Here is a 13,750-nt window from a genome sequence, read left to right as displayed (position 1 = left end):
CACAAAAAGTAATTAACATCATTGAGTGCAATGAAGTAGCACAAAATAAGGACAAAATAAATCATGCAAGGACCATAGTGGGAAAGCACTTCTTTTTCTTTTTAGTTTTCAAGATTCACTTTCATTTGTTGTCTTTTTAATCTTATTTATTTATTTATTTATAGCTTTCAACATTTCTTTTTATAAGATTTTGAGTTCCAAATTTTCCTCCTCCCTCCCCTCCCCTTTCCCCAAGATGGCATGCAAATCTGATATAGGCTATACATGTACAATGATATTAAATATATTTCCACATTAGTCATGTTGTGTAAGAAGAATCAGAACAAAAGGGGAAAACCTTGAGAAAGAAAAAAAAGAGAGAAAATAGTATGCTTCCATCTGCATTCAGACTCCATGGTTCTTTCTCTGGATATGGATAGCATTTTCCATTATGAGTCTTTTAGAGATGTCTTAGATCCTTGCATTACTGAGAAGAGCTGTTTATCAGAGCTGTCATAGCACAATGTTGTTGTTACTGTATATAATGTTTTCCTGGTTCTGCTCATTTCACTTTGCATCGGTTCATGTAAGTCTTTCCAGGTTTTTCTGAAATTGTCTGCTCGTCATTTCTTACAGAACACTAGTATTCCATTACATTCACAACTTGTCCAGCCATTCCCCAGTTAATGGGTATCCCCTCAGTTTCCCATTGTTTGCCACCACAAAAAAGCTACTATCATATATGTTTCTTAAGATCATACCCTATGCCAAGCCCTGCCCACATTGCTGGAAATACCAATACAAAAAATAAAACAAGTACCTGCCCTCAAGGTACTTACAGGAGGAGCTGATATTTGAATTGGGCTTAAAAGGATATATTGTTAATAAAAATAACAAATGAAGTAGGGGAAGGAGGCATTGCAGACATAGGGAAATGAGACCAAAGGCATGGAAGGGAGAGAAGATGAGATATCCTAGGGAAGCAAAGACTTCTACTTTGGTTGGAATCTACAATGCATGGAGAATAGAAAGCAGAGATCATGCTGAAGAGTTAGGGTGCCTTCAGATTGTGGAGGGCCTTTAATGTCAGGTGAATTTTAATTTTTATCCCTTGATACTTCAGTTGATACATACAAATGGTAACCTATCCACCACTTCTCATTCTGGGACTCTTGTCCCTGTTCTTCCATAAATCCTCTACAGAGGGACCTACCTTTGAGGTTTCCCTCTAGGTCTTTCAAATGTTTCAGGAATACTTAGGCAGTGCTCCAGGTGTGAATCGGTTGTTTTTCCTTTTCCAAATACAGTGGCCCCACCTCTTCCGATCCAATATTTTTCTTCCGTTCCTTATTAGCCAAGTTGTCATGGGTAATATGAACTTTATTGGGTAGCAGTAAAAAATAAAGATAGAAAGAACCCTCCCATTTATATAACCAATTATTTATTTACAAACCTCACTGAAGTAGGTGTAGACCTAGATGAGGAAACTGAGACTCAGAGAGAAGTGACTTGATAAGGTCACAGAGCTACTAAGTTTCAGAGCTAGGATCTAAACTCATTTCCTTGGACTCCCAAGTCTTGGGCTCTTTCCACTTTGTACCAGGCTAAATAATTTCTAAGATTCTTTCTGAGGACTCGGAACAGTTTGGGACATATCCAAGCACTTCCCCGCCCCTATCAGTCGGTCCTTCCCTTGGCCCAGAGGTGACAACAGCCTCTCCACGTAGGTTCTTCTGTCCGCCGCCCTGCGTGTATCTCACGGGCCCAGGCTGGAGGCTGAAGCCGGAACAGGGGCAAGGTGAGTGGGAGAAGTAGGACCAACTCCACAACTTCTCCCAGATCCAGCCAGGGGTTGGGAGTCAGCAGGGACGAGACGGTGAAGGCGCAGCTCCACAGCGCCCCCTTGAGTCCACTGCACAGGAGTACGCTGTATGGTACATTCCAACCTCGTCTCATCAGTCACCTGCGGTGTATTCTAGCAAACGAGACTGGGGAGGCTGGATGCACGGTCTGCGGTTACATGGGGTTGGACGGCGGTTCCGCGGAGGCGCAAAAGCTGAGCTTTGAGAAGCAACCGGACTCTAGAGTGAGGAGGGGAAAGCTGAGCAGAGCCCCACATCTCCACTGTCGGGGGCCGGGGGTGCTGCATTTCCTCCTCCCCCAGACAATGACCTTGGGCAGGGACCTGGACGGGAGGGACTGGTGTGGGCTTAGGGAGGAAGGGGACCTACCTGGGCAGTCCAAGGGGGCCAGGGTGACTGGGAGAGCTTGGGTTGGGGGCTCTTTAAGCCATCCTCAACTGGGTAGCCAAGGCTTCACTGAGCCTGCTGGCCCCAGGACAAAGGCAAAGCTGCCCACTTCGCCGACTGGCTAGGAATTCGCCTGCGCCAAAGCTCTCTTTATCTCGGACTCGGACAAGAGAAAGCACTTCCGGTTGGTGTTAAGGCTGGTGTTGCAAGGAGGCCAAGAGCTAGGTACCTTCCACAGTCGCCTCATCAAGGTCATCTCCAAGCCATCTCAGAAGAAGCAGTCCCTGAAGAACACAGACCGTGAGCTAGGGGATAAACCTGGACCTGAGAAGTGGGGCTGCAGATTAGGAAAGGGGAGAGAAAAAAGAAACAGCTGGGGGTGAAGGAAAGGGTGTGGTGTAAAATGAGGGAGTAGGGCCTAGGGAATCACGGAGTCATGAAATCTCAGAGTTAGAATGAGCCCTCAAAAGTAGAAAGTCAGAGTTGGAGAGCCCATTGAATCCAGGCCTGGGGGGCGGGGGGCGGCATGACCAGAGAGGTCAAGTGACTTGTTCCCAAGCTGCAGACACAAGCCTCACAATTAGCCAATGAAAGCACCAAGTCTTACCTGCTCTTTGGGCTCTGAGACTGGAAAGAAGAATGAGGTCTAGCAGCTGGAAGGCTTTCTAGAAGTAACACCACGGGATTCAGAGCTAAGAAAAGATTTCAAGATAAAATCAAGGCTCAGAGACATGCTGAAAGTCACCCATATGGTGAGTAGCAGGGCCAACATTTGAACCTAGGGCTGTCAGACTCTAAATCTTGGGAGTTTCCCCGCATTGTCTCTGAGCTGGATCATACTCACCTGAGCTCTGTACAAAGGCAGCAAGGTATGGTTTATAGAGAGCTGAGCCAGGAGGCTGGTAGAGTCCTCTCCCTGATAGATACATACTGAATGCTTTGTTCTGGGGAAGTCACTCACCCTCTCAGGGCTCTAGGCAACTGTGTAAAACTATTCAGTTTCATTTTTGAGGAGGAACAGGGTGATAGAAGAGAGAAACTAGAATAAATGGGGGGGGGGATAGGATGGAGGGAAATACAGTTAGCAGTAGTAACTGTGTGAAAAATTTTGAAGCAAGTTTCTCTGATAAAGGCCTTGTTTCTCAAACATATAGAGAACTGAGTCAAATTTATAAAAATAAGAGCCATTCTCCAACTGATAAATGATCAAAAAATATGATCAGTTTTCAGATGAAGTTATCAAAGCTATCTATAGTCATATAAAAAAATACTCTGACTCACTATTGATTGGAGAAATGTAAACTAAAACAATTCTGAGGTACCACCTCATATGTATTAGATTGGCTAATAGGACAGAAAAGGTAAAAGACAAATGGAGGGGATGTGCGAAAAATGAGACCTTAATGCACTATTGGTGGAGTTGTGAACTGATTTAACTATTCTGTAGAGCAATTTGGAACCATGCCCAAAGGGCTATAAAACCATGCATACCCTGTGACCTAACAATATCACTACTAGGTCTGTATCCAAAAAGAGATAAAAAACAAAAAGGAAAAGGACCTATATGTTCCAAAAGTATTTTTAGCAGTTCTTTTCTGGGGGGGACAAAGATTTAGAAATTGAGAGGATGCCCATCAATTGGGGAATGGCTGAACAAGTTGTGGTATGTAATTATGACAGAATACTATGGTACTATAAGAAATGATGAGCAGGATGCTCTCAGAAAAACCTGGAAAGACTTCATGGGCTGATGCAAAGTAAAATGTACTGTGTACAAAGTAACAGCAATATTGTAAGATGATCAGCTGTGAATGACTTAGCTATTCTCAGCAATACAATGATCTAAGACAACTCTGAAGGATTTATGGTGAAAAATACTATCCATTCCCAGAGAAAGAACTGATAGTGTCCGGATACAGATTGAAGCATGTTTTTTATTTTATTTTTCTGGCTTTTTTTTTCTGTTTTCTTTCACATGACTATTATGGATATGTTTTGCATGGCTACACAAGTATAACCTAAAAAAAATCACTTTACCTTCTGGACTTTCATTTTGACTCTGTAAAATAATGATATGGTTAAACTAGATTAAGGTTTCTTAATCTTATGTACATGGGGTGCAGCTAGGTGGTGCCCTGGAGTCACAAGGACCTGAGTTCAAATTCGGCCTCAGACCACACAGTTGACACTTACTAGCTGTGTGACCCTGGACAAGTCACCTAATCCCAATTGCCTCACCAAAAAAAAAAAATCTTATGCGTATATACAATAGACCTTTATGACAGTGTGATGAATCCTATAGTTACCTTCTCAGAAAAATTTTAAATGCATAAAAAATGATATTAGAAAGGAAACCAATTATATTGAAATGTTGTTATGTATGTATGTATACATGTATGTATGTATCTTTTAAAATAAACAGATGCAATCTTAAGGACCTCTGAGGGAAAAACTATTCTGTTTCAGTGAAGGTCCTGATCTGCCTTAATAGAAGGGGCTTCCTGACTTAGTAGTTCCCTATGCCAATGAAATCACAATTTTAGGCCCTACTCCTATCACCTAAGTACTAAGGGGATGTTGGCAAAGAAGAGGTCAGGAAAAAATAAAGGGTCTTGTAAAAATTGCTCAGCCCTGGGTCCCCTCCCATGATGAGGGGTTAATGAAAAGGGATAGGAGCCAAACTTAAGCAGGTATGAGCAGCCTCTTCCCTCAAAGTATGCATTTCCTCCAGATCCGAGGTGTTCCTCTTCAACAATCTTTGATCCCAGACTGTCTTCACCCGGTACCTATCTGTGGAGGGTGGTGCATGTACCTGACAATGGGCAGCCTCACCCTGCATCTGGGTACTGCACGTGAGTTCAGCTCTACCCACCCCTCTGTCTACCATCCATGTCCAATAGCCCCCCAAAAGGAAGCATTTCTCCCCACATTTGGCTCTCCTGTGTTTGTTTTGTGATTCATCAATTATGGTACTGAGCACCCTCCAGGATCTTGGAGATGAGACCAGATTGAGCCATCTGTATTGCTACCTTTTCTCCTGGTAGCAAAGTGTGTGTGTGGGGGGGTGGAATCTGTAGTCTTATTAACCACAGCCTATGAACTTGAGTTTTCCTCTGAACTAAGATGCCTGGCCCATCTGGGTACTGAGCCCACATTTCAACCCCAAGCTGAAGGTTACAACCCAACCTCTTGCTAAATCACTAAATCAGTCATAAAATCAGAGCCAGGAGGGATCCCAGAGATCAGCTCATTTTACACATGAGAATCAGAGAAATGAGTTACCCTATGGTAGCATAGCTCAGTAGGAGCAGAGTGAGGGTTGTTCTGACTCCTGGCCAAGGTCTCTTTCCTTCATACCTCCAGTGCCTCTCTCAAGCCATCCTTAACTGGAAGGGGGAAATTTAAAGAAAAATGAGGCTGCCCAGTTCATTGTTCCTAGGGGAAGGGAGATGCAGACACTTATCATCATATTAACTAACATTTCCATAGTGATTTTACAAAGCATTTTGCTCACAATTTTGTGAGGTGGGGAATGAAAAAAATCATTGCCCCTTTTTACAGGTGATTTACACACCTAAGTTTTGGAGCCAGAATTTGAACCCAGTCCTCCTAACTTCAGGTCCAGAAACCTTTCCAATTCACTCTACTACATTCTGTCTCTACTCAACTACTACTACTACTGCTTCAAGAGGTTAGAGGAGAGCAGTAATTTCCAACTGGAGAAGCATGTTTGCTTGTATAATTTATAATGGATCAAGGTGCCCTTTATGAAAGGTGGGCTGGAGGAAGCAGGAACTAAGTCCTGGGAAGTAACAGCATGTTGTGGAAAGAGTCCTTACCTTGGCATCAATAAAAGAGTGTTTCATACCAGATAACTGTGTGATTTTGAGGAAGTAACTCTCCCTTTCTGAATCTCACTTGCCTTATCTGTAAAATACTTGCACTACCTACCTCAAAAGAGTGGTGTGATTAAAGCACTTTGTAAACCTTACAGTGCTGCATGTTTAACATGAGGGGCAGCACAGCATAGTGGATAGAGAGCTGGTCTTGGATTGAGGAAGACCTAAGTTCAAGTCCAGCTGATGATACTGACTGTCTTTACTGACTATGTGACATTGGGCAAATCATTCAACCTCTCACTGCCTCCAAGCATCTCTCCAAGCACTCATTTACACTGGCAGAAATTGTGCAGGGGTTTTGTTTTTGTCTCATGAACAAGTCTTGGGGCCCAGGGGCTTAGTCACCTGCTGGGAAATGGGAAAAGACCAATGGAAGGCAGAGTCCTCTGGACACAGGACATGGGGTAATGGAGAGAACATTTGGAGTTAAAGATTTAGAGGTGGAAAGAAGCTTAGAAATCATCAAATCTAACCCCCTCATTTTATAGAGGAACTTTGGTTCAAATCTCTTCCACTTCCATCATGTGTGACCTTGGGCAAGTCGTTTAAGCACTAGGGTTCAGTCCTCTCATTTGCAAAATAAAGGGGTTATACTGGATGATCTCTAAGGTCCTTTTAAATTCTATATCTATGATCCAGTTTGCCTCCTGAACAAATCCCTCTTAGTGGCCAGAGGGAAAGCCTGACAGAACTGTTAGGCGATGCCCTTAGATGATATGGCCAGCAGGTGGCAGTGCTGCACCAGCCTCAAACTGTCCTAGACACCAGCTTCCTTGTCAGAGTTGGAAGGAATTTTAGGACATAAGATTATTTATTAGAGTTGGAAGAGCCCATGGTCATCAACCAGTCCAAAACACTTATTTTGTAGCCAATAAAACTAGGTTCCAGTAAAAGGAAAAATGTGTTGGATGTTCTTGCTGTGACTGAGGGGCAGCCCCAGGAGTCTCTCACCTCCCATCCAGGTCTTCTCACTTCCCTGCACTCATCTCTCTCCTTTTTTTCATCTTGTCGTGGGACCACGTTGTATGTGTGCAGCACTTTACTCCTGACTGAGCCCTTTTCCATCCATTATTTCATTTGAGTAGAGAATGTAAGTTCCTTGAGGGCAGGGATTGCATCCTTTGGTGTCTTGATCCTCATAACAGTCCTGTGAGGGGCTAACGGGGATAGAGAACCTGCAGCCTGGAGGCCACATGTGGCCCTCTAGGTTCTCAAGTGCGGCCCTTTGACTGAATCCAAACTTCACAGAACAAATCCCCTTAATGAAAGGATTTATTCTGTAAAACTTGGACTCAGTCAAAAGGCTGCACCCAAGGAACTAGAAGGCCACATGTGGCCTCAAGGCCAAAGGCTCCCCACCCCAGATGGGCAACAGAAGGACTGAGAGAAGAGAGCTGCCCAAGGTCAAATAGCTGCTAATTGAAAAATTCAGAATTCAAATCCAGGATGTCTGATTATAAACCTGGGGTTTCAGCTATTATACTAATCTGTGATGAGTCTGGGGGATCCTTTGACCAAGGCTATACTTATGAGCTGAGAGAGTAGGTTTTGGCCTCCTGAAGTGATTTGAAGGCGCCAATGAGCCCTCCCTCTACTTTCCCCCGCTCTTTTGACCCTCCCTCAAGATGCAAACCATCTACCCACACAATACAGTTTGAATTCTGCCTTAGCCACTTACTCATGAGCTATATGATGCTGGGCAAGTCACTTAACCTCCCTGGACCTTAGTTTCTTCATCTGTAGAATGGGAGTAATATGGGCATAATGTGTCCTTTCCAGGGTTATTGCAAGCATCAAATGAGATAGTCTGTAAAGTTTTTTGCAAAACTTAAAATCCATGTAAATGCTAGCTGTTATTATTTAGGACCCTAATGTCAGCACCTAGGGCAGCTAGGTGGCGCAAGTGGACAGAGAGCCAGGCCTGGAGTCAGAAAGACACATCTTCCTAGATTCAAATCTGGCCCAGACAATTATCAGCTGTGTGACAGTGGGCAAATCACTTAACTATGTTTGCCTCAGTTTCCTTATCTCTTGAATGAGCTGGAGAAGGGAGTGGCAAACCAGTATCTTTGCCAAGAAAACCCCAAATGGAGTAAAAAAGTGTTGGACATGACTGAAATGACTGAACAGCAAAAGTAAGCACCCCAAAAACTTCCCCCAGCTCACTATTTTGGTGGACCACATCTGATCTCTCAGAACGCATGGGAACTTCTTTAGGCCGAGTGGTGAGGACCTCTCCCGGTCTCCTTTGTTGGATCTGGTTATTCAAACCAGGAAGGAAGATAGGAAATAATTAGGTCATCAATCAATAGTAAACAAAGAGCTGAGAGGAAGGGCCAAAGTCAAAGTCTCTGAGAAGGCAGAGAAACCACCTAACCCAGTCCAGCCCAGACAATAACTGTTAACTAAGCCTTGTCAAAAGGATTCTTGCCAGGGAGCTTTCCATAGACTAGTGCTGGACAGAGCATCTAGTCCAGCATTTCCCTTTCCTCATCATTTTACAAATGGGGAAACTGAACCCCAGGAATCCCTGGGATTATTCTTATTGGTCTGGGATACTGGAGAGAGCACTGTACCCTTACCTGAGTAATCATGGGCAAAAGTCATGGCCTTCCCTGACCCTCAGTTTCCTCATCTGTAACATGGAGATACTACTTACACCACCAACCTCATGGCTGTTGTTGTGAGAAATGTACTTTGTAAATCTCTAAATGCCCCAGGAACATAATGATAATAAATGATGCTGATGATGATACTGATGATGTCACCAGAAGAATTTATGAAGGCAGAAAAGGATCACCAGATCATAGATTTAGAGCAGAAAGAGACTTTAAAAGTCACCCAGACCAATCCCCTCATTCTAAAAATGAAAAAATCAAGCTCCAGAGAAGTGAATCAATTTGCCTGAGACCTGCTAAGAGGAAGAATTTGAATCTAGGTCTTCTGACTTGAAATCCAAGATTCTTTCCATTAGACTAGTACAACACTGGGCTGGGCTCTGCTTTTCTGAAGAGCTGATATACCCACACAAGTGAACATGTATATATGTATGTATGTGCATATATGGTTGTATATAGTAAAGGTGGCAAAGTATATATTCACTACACATGTAAATATATATAAATATACATATACATACATATACACATACATGTGTGTATGTATGTGCGTGTATATATATATACATATACTACATGCCAACTTTACAATTATCATCTCATATCTCATTATCACAACCACTTTGAGATGTGCTATTATTGCCATTTTACTGTTGAAGAAACTGAGGCAGATAGAGGCTAAGTGACTTGTCTGGGGTGACCCAGACTGGATTTGAACTCACCTTCCTAACTTCAGGCCCAGTGCTCTAGTCACTGTGCCACCTAGCAGCAGTGCCTGGGAGCAAGGGCTACAGGGAGCTGGGAGCCACATTTAGCAGCAGCCAACCAAGGACAGCTTGGGAAGTAGCAACCTAAGTTAATATAAAGCTGGCTCCCTGCATTCTAGCATACTCAGGCTGTTGAGACTTCTAGACTTCCCCTATGTTCAGGAGGACTGAGATCAAAGTATTCTGGAGGGAGGGAGGTTATGGGAGCCAAGAAACTGCATTAACTTGCACTGCTGGACCTCTTATACCCGCTGAGCAGGCCTGGGGACGCATGCCCCTTCCAAGTCTTGGATATATTTTGAAATGATTGGCTACACCTCATTGCTTTCCTAAATATATGTCTTAGGTTCAAAAGCTCTGGATGATTTATAGGAATAGAGTCTATTAGCCATAAGGAAAAGTCGAAACAAGTCAGATTGTGATACTTTTTTCCCAGAGAAAGATTCTGGGTCGGGGCCCAAGTCAAAAAGATGAGTTGTTCTTATTGAGAATCTCCAAGACACAACCTGATCCAACTGCCGAGGGGACTGAGAAGCTACCTCTAACACTTGGGGCTCCAGTAACAATCACAGCTCACATTCGTAACAAAGCACTTTCCTCATAAACAAAGCTGTTAGAATAGCACGTGAGGATTACCACCATTAACACTAAAGGAAACAGACTGGGGTGGGGGGGCGGTGAATGACTTGGACTCATGGGATTGTAGGAGCATAGGTTTAGATCCGGATGGGGCTCTCAGGAGTCCCTCATTCTACAGGTGAGGAATCTGTTTCCCAAAGAAATCACAAGGTCACACAGTTGCAGAGTCAGATCTGATTCCAAGCCCTGGGCTGCAGGTGGGGTCCCTTTATCCCCAGGATTGATTGCATTTTAATCGCATATGCAGGAATGAAGCAAGGAATTCCAAATTCCATAGCTTTGGGAAGAAATGGGACTTTCACAGCAGACCTACATATGCCCCACTCCCCACAAGCATTCTCTGGTCCCTGGAATATTTTTTATTTTCAATTGAAAGTCTGGGGGAAAAAATATTAAGAGTAAAAGCAGGAACTCAAAAATTTTAAAAATGCATCATTTTTAAATTCATTCATTTTAAATTTAAATTTAAATTCATTCATTTTTAAAATGCATAAAAATTTTTACATATAATTGGGAAATATTTAACAAAATTGATTTTTAAAAATTTTTAAAAGAGTAGTAGTAAATGTTTGAGCCAAAAAGAGTTTTAGAGACCATCTGGTATAAATCTTTCATTTTGTAGATAAGGAAAACTGAGACCCCAAAAGGGGAAGTTATGTAGCCCAGGTCACAGGGCTAGTTTGTGGTCTGGTTAGGAGTTCTCAAATCCACAACTTCTATTTTCTTGTCCTATTTATGCCTTTCAACTTGGCTTTGAACCCAGCCCTCTGCCAAAGTTTGCTGCTGAGAAAGAGAACAGAAGGCCAACCTGGACTAGAGGAAAAAATCTGATTAGCTAGTCAATTTAGTCTCCTCAGGTCACCTCCATCAAATTCATTTATTATTTAATCTAGATCAGAAAGCACCATGAAGTGCCACATAAAAACCGACAAGTGTTCAGGAGCCTCCTCTCTTCCATTCAAAGCTCCAAACTTTAAGCACCTACAATGTGCAGGAGGACCTGAAAAGAATGAATAAGAAGTAAGCCCTGCCCTTTAGCTCATAATTTAGACGAGGAGATAAGACACGTTCCAAAAACTACTAGGGCTGCAATGATAAGATCAGGTATAAAATGCTAGGAGGAAGCACTACAAGGAAGTAACAAGCATTTCTGGGAAATGGAATCATCCTAGGAAAAGCCTTCTTCAAGGCAAATGTGGAGCAGGGCACTTATTAGGATGACCTTGAACTGACTTTGTGACTTTACTGAACTTTCCACTTTGTTTCTTTGAGAGTCGAAATTTCTAATAACTCTTTGAAATACATAAAGTGCTTTCTTTCACAAAAGCCTGGTGAGGTTAAGTAAGCCCCATTTCAATGATGAGGAAGAAGTTGCCAAGCCTCAATCTTGGATCACTTCCACCATTCAAATAAAAATAAAAAAACATTCAGACTTCTATTAGAATGTAGAGGTGTGAGGAAGCAAGCACCCGCTGCCCAGGTGCGAGGCCATGTCCAAAGCCCCTGGTCTCTTAATTGCTCCCTATGCCTGGATGCTTTGGATTTGAGAATAGTTCTTGCAATTTTCAAGAAAATCCTTGGCATTCTGTAATTATTATTATTATTATCACTATTTGTAATTATCCTGCTCCAGAGTGTCTAGACTGTCCATTTTCTCCTTCTCTGGAAGCACTTCGCTCCTTGAATGAAAGTGGAGAAAATCAACCAACCCTTCTGATTGGATGCACCACAAATTTGTGTTATACATACTCAACTGGGACCTCACTGCTGCTGGGCAATCCTGCTATACCTCTCTCAACTCACTATTGCCCTCTCCATAGCAGCTCTTCCAAACCCTTTCATCCCTCTTCAAACCTCCATTGGCTCCCCTTTCCCCTACTCTCTCAGCTGAGAGGCTTACCTCATATTTTACAGAAAAAATTGAGGCTATTTGTTATGAACTTTCTTCTTTTCCCCTCATCCTCATCACCTAACATTTAGGTGCCTTCTGCCACTTCATCTCTATGTCACATAATGAAGTGACTTTACTCCTTAACCAAGGCTGACCCCCCAACTTGCATAAACAATTCCACTCCATCCAAGCTCTTCCAACAGATTGCCCTGTCATCCCCACTCTTATCATTTATCTTCACTCTCTCTCTGTCTCAGCTCACTTCCTACAAACAAGCCTGTCTCCCCTATCCTAAATGACAAAACAAAAAACCCTCATTTGTTCCTCCCATCTATCCTATTTCTCTTCTGCCCTTTGTAGCTAAACCTCTCTCTCTTCTCAGCCCCTTACAATCTGGCTTCCAACCTTATCATTCCACCTAAATTGTTGTCTCCCAAAGTGTTGATGATCTCTCTTACTTAACCAAATCCAATGACTTTTTCTCAATCCTCACCCTCATAGACCTCTCTGTAGCCTCTGTCATTGATGATTATTCTCTTTGTTGGTACTCTTCTCTTTAGATTTTTGGGACACCGATCTCTCCTGGTTCTCCTACCTATTTGACCCCTCAGATTTGGCTGGATCCTCCTCCAGATCACCCCCTCTAAATATACATGTCTATCATGGTTCAGTCCTGTGCCCTCTTCTCTTTTCTTTACATACTACTTCACTCTGGGATCTAATCAGCTCTCAGGTATTTAATTACCATCTCTATGCTGCTGATGTTCAAGTCTACCTATCCCATCCTAAACTCTTCAGACCTCCAATCTCACATCTCCAACTGCCTTTCAGATCCAATAGACATCTTAGATTCAACATATACAAAACAGAACTCATTATCTTTCTTCCTAAATCTGCCCCATCCTTACCTTCCCTATTACTAGAGGGCAGCACCATCCTCCCAGTCCCTCAGGCTCACAACCTAGGAGTCATCCTGGATTCCTCGCTATCTCTCACCCCCACTATTCAAGCTTTAGCCAAGGCCTGTTGATTTCATTTTGTTCAAATGAGCCCCTTTCTCTCCTGGGTACTGCTACCACTCTAGTGCATGCCCTCTTTGCTTCACCCTTTGGTTATGGTAATACCCTCTTAGTGGGTCTGCCCACCTCAATCCATCCTCCATTCAGCCATAAGTGATTTTCCTTAAACACAGGTGTGACCACATCAGCCCCTACTCTACATACTCCAATGGCTTCCTATTGCCTACAGGAGCAAGTTCAAAATACTCTAGCTTTCAAAACCCTTCATAACCTAGTCCACTCTTGCCTTGGCAATCTTCTTACACTTTACTCTCCAACAGGTATTGCTCAGTCCAATGACATTGGTTTCTTGGCTGTTGTCGGTTCTGGGCTTTTAAAACCCCTATGCCTGGAATGCACTCCTTCCTCTACCTTCCTCTCTGGTTTCACTTAAAATCTCACCTTCTACAGGGAGCCTCCTCTAATCCCTTCTATTCTTATTTATCCTGTATATAGCTTCTTTTGTATATATTTGTTGGCACCTTGCCTCCATTAGATTGTAAGGTCCAGGAGGGCAAAAGAGGTCTTTGTATCCTCGGCATTTAGCACGTAGTAGGCATTTAATGTTTATTGATTGATCGAGACTGGGGCCAACCATTAGTGGTACCTGGGAGTGCTATTTCCAAGTTCGGTAGTCTTTCCACTACACC

The 13,750-nt window shown here is 43.0% G+C and overlaps 1 long non-coding RNA gene across 1 annotated transcript; it reads right to left on the bottom strand.

Moving 5' to 3' along the window:
* Positions 1 to 242: 242 nt before the first annotated feature.
* Positions 243 to 3,531, bottom strand: LOC110206413 (uncharacterized). The gene is made up of 4 exons (XR_002323907.2): positions 3,073 to 3,531; positions 2,836 to 2,920; positions 2,211 to 2,512; positions 243 to 2,060 (listed from the first exon to the last, which is right to left on the bottom strand). It is a non-coding gene; the product is annotated as an uncharacterized LOC110206413 (long non-coding RNA).
* Between the last annotated feature and the right edge of the window lie 10,219 nt (positions 3,532 to 13,750).

Source organism: Phascolarctos cinereus, unplaced genomic scaffold, assembly GCF_003287225.1.
Source record: "Phascolarctos cinereus isolate Bilbo 61053 unplaced genomic scaffold, phaCin_HiC Scaffold_2;HRSCAF=192, whole genome shotgun sequence".
Lineage (NCBI taxonomy): Eukaryota > Metazoa > Chordata > Mammalia > Diprotodontia > Phascolarctidae > Phascolarctos > Phascolarctos cinereus.
Note: the sequence above shows the minus strand (reverse complement) of the source record. Positions and strands in the feature narration are given on the sequence as shown.